Source organism: Anoplophora glabripennis, unplaced genomic scaffold (genome assembly GCF_000390285.2).
Source record: "Anoplophora glabripennis isolate ALB-LARVAE unplaced genomic scaffold, Agla_2.0 scaffold538, whole genome shotgun sequence".
Taxonomy (NCBI): Eukaryota; Metazoa; Arthropoda; class Insecta; order Coleoptera; family Cerambycidae; genus Anoplophora; species Anoplophora glabripennis.
In genome coordinates this window covers 259,800-263,593 of record NW_019416621.1, presented here as the reverse complement: position 1 = coordinate 263,593, position 3,794 = coordinate 259,800, and positions in this window count along the sequence as shown.

Below are 3,794 nucleotides of genomic sequence, written 5' to 3'. Positions count from 1 at the left end.
TTCCAGTAGGTCTTTACCAGGGCTTTTTTTTCTCCATAATTCGATATTGTCAATTTATTTAAAGTAAAATGAGAGTAACCTCTAAACGAGCTACAAGGACACACCGAAAAACGTTCTAATCCAATATTCGGACGTAAAATATGGCGCTCCATGGATTATTGGCATAAAAAAGTAGGATGTTTAATTTAATTATCCCAAGTTGACCTTGAAGCTAAGGCCAAGGTCATACCAAGGTCAAAAGCATATTTGTTTCTGATATCCTACAACTGAAACGGTTTTTTTTGTAGGCCTCAAACCTGAACAGTTATCAGGAGGTTCGAACCTTTTTGGAACCACCATATATATTTTTTATTGCATTTCTTTTTGCACTTATTTCTCGATGGGGCAAATAAATTACCCTGTTGCTAAATCTTTATTGCATTCATGCTATTCCTAATTATCTGTCACTTTCGATTCCTCCACGGTTCTTTAAAAAAGGGATCGAAGTAGTTGTAGTACAGCGCGCGAAATTTAAATTAGACATAGACTCGCACTAATAACTCTTATGATGAAAACTGTTTTAGTATTTGCGGGCGTTTCGAGAGAATATGTGGTTTTATGTGGAAATAGAGTTCCTAATGGGTTTCCGTAACTGGATTATGAAAGGGGAGCGGTACAACATTTTATCGTGCCATAAAAATTAAATGTCTGCGGGGGAACGATTAAAAAGCCGAATTCATTTGGAATGGTCTTCTTAATAAAACGGGGCCAGCGGACGATAAGACTCCCAGACGGATATTTTATTATCCTTCCATGTTTCTTTGTATTTTAATTTGCAGAAAGCGCCGTTTTTGTCGTGCCGCTGTTTTATTAAGTCGGGTGCGGTTAGCATTTTAATGAAATACGTGGAGTTAACCCCGTAAAAAATTTGCATTTTGTACACTAATGTAATTATTAGAAAGGCTGTTATTTTTATTTCCCTCTGTCTTGTCGTGAGGAAATTTATAAAAGCGGAACTGGTACGCTACACGTGTATGTTTCTAAATCTACAGTTACTTGTAGCGCTGCATTTTCATTTAAATTTTAACTGGATTTAATTGTACGCTGCGGCAGAGAACAGTTCCTTTGTTGTCAATAAATTTATACATTTTTTAATCAAATAAACCTATTGTAAATAAAATATATATTTTATAAATATTATATAATTAAATACAGTACTGTACTTATCCTTATTTTTCGTAAGCATTTAACCCCCTAAATACCTGTTGAAAATTAATTTCTACTTCGTAAAATATGGGATGCGGCCAAGCTGCTCGTAGAACTTTGTGACGTCACACCGTTCGACTTGCTTGACTCATGGCAATATGCACCATAAATTATTGTCTCAAGATATTTATTTGTAATATTCCTTTGAAAAATGATAAACAGCAAAAAAATAAAGGAGCAGAAAAATTTCCATGTTTTTTTTTAGTGATTTTTGAAAGGCGTGAATAATGGTCGTATCGAGAAAAAAAGCATCTGTAGCTTGAAGATTCTAGTCTTGAAATCTTGAGGTTGAGGGTTGCTTTCTCTGTACAGCAAAAATATAACGCTCAAAGACGTGTTGACGGGGTGAGTGTTCGTTGGAGAGTCCCCGTGTGTCGAGTCAGTCGTAGGTATATGAGTACGCATCTGGTCGCCGGCGCCAGTCTGCCGTAGACCCTTCCTGGAACGCTGGTGCGTCCGGCGGCATCCTACTGGCGCTCTTGACGTAATGCTTAGAAATGGGTCACTTGCGGCATGTGTACCCACAAGGTGCAAAAATTTTACAATTTTTTTTTCAAAAATTAATCAATGCCAGGGTTGTTTAGCCTGATTTATCAGCTTCAATTTAGAAATTAGAAACTTGAATCAATCGTCTTCAAGAACCTTGTGGTATGTTCGAAAGAAATATTATTTTTTACTAATTTTTCGGTATAACCATTTTCTTTTCCTGAATAAAAAATTAAAGGCGCAGGTTTATTGCTTCTTAAACATAAAATTAATTATTAAGATGAAACAAGTTTTTTTATTATTTTTCTCACAATTTCGCGTTAAATACTCATCAGATGTCGAAAAAAAATTCAAAATTTTGAGAAAAAATCAATTTTGAAAAAAAATCTAGTTTTTAAAAAAATTTTGCGTCCTCCATTTTACAATTTTACATTAAATATTTCAAATGTCAAAAATTATTTTTTTGAAATTTAGAAGAAAAATTAAAAATTTAATTTCTTTCGATATTTTATGAGTATTTAACGTGGAATTGAGACAAGTAATGCAAAAAAAAATCATTTTTTGAGGCCATGTGCAGTTTTGAAAAAAAAAATTGTAAAATTTTTGCCTTGCATTATTTCTGATTGGGCCGAGCTCAAAAAAATTTTTCGTCTCAAGTAATTATCGAAAAAAATTCAGATTTTTTGTTCATTAACCAATTTTGCTGTGTATTCCCTGAATATGAATTAAAAGATGGGCTAAATTATCTCTCTATGTAAAACTATTCATTTTCTTGGGTCTGCTATATTCATTCTTAGTTTCTAGACTTATTTAATTTGACAGTAGCGCCTGGCATTACAGTTACCATCAATAGTATTAACATAAATTAATGCAAATTGTTTAAAAAACAATTTCTAAATAAATTCACTTGTCCATTTCCCTACTTCTCAATTTTCATACGATAATTGAGATTTTTCAGCAAAAAGTTTATCAAATCTTTAGTAATCTGAAACAAACAATTTAGCTTAATGTTACATTGAAAATAATATTTATTTGTTAATTCTTTCTTTCTTTCCTTTAAAACAAATATGTTTTTGACAATGAAACAATTTGGCCAGACAGAAAAAGAAATTCTGATTGAATATTAAAGTTCTTTTGTAGACATACAGGGTAGCCCATCGAAAACGTACCGCAAGGCATTGCAGGGTAGAAATGAACTTTTCGGCAAAATCCAAAAACAGATAAAGTTTGCTTCTGAGGGGGACAACTTTTGGCGCAAAACGCATAGCAAAATCTTCAACCCCCGAAGTGGGGGTGCCATCCCCCAAATTTTTTTAAATGGGAATGGGGGTCAAGTGGGGGGTCATTAGAAAGGGCTTTTAATTCTCTATACATCGATTCTTACTTTTTGAAAATCGATCCATTATTTTAGAAAATATGCAGCTTTGAAAATACGAACAATATTTTTGACGAGAAATGCGAAAATCGATTTAATTTTACTTCAAAACTTACGGTATTAGCTTGGTAAATTCCTTCAAAAGAATTCTTTTTTTTTTTCTGATTTGCGAATTCTTTAGCCTGATTTTGGTGAGCAAAAAATTGTCCGCTTTTTGTTTCGTATTTAGATAGGCCACAAGAAGTTGCTAGATAACTGTCTTGTGACTTGTAGTTGAAGAGTACCAATACTGCCGAGTCTTTTAAATTGATTAATTATGGTGTACTCAATTCCAGAAAGAGTAGAAATTATTGAGCTTTTTTTCAAAAACAATGAATGCGGAAATCGGGTCGCCGAACTGTTCAACCAACGGCATCCTGAGAAACATGCGTCTGGAAAAATTGTTCGCGAATTGGTGGCCAAATTTCGCGAAACTGGCTCCGTTCATAACAAAAAGAGGCAGGTTGAAAATCCGGTACTAAATGAACCTACGGAAATAGCGGTATTGGGGCAAGTGGCAATGGATAGTACGCTGAGTACAATGCAATTGGCTACTGCGACAGGAGTGAGTCGTACAAGTGTCCAACGAATATTAAAAAAATACAAATTCCATCCTTATAAGATTCGGCTAGTGCAAGAGCTAAATGAA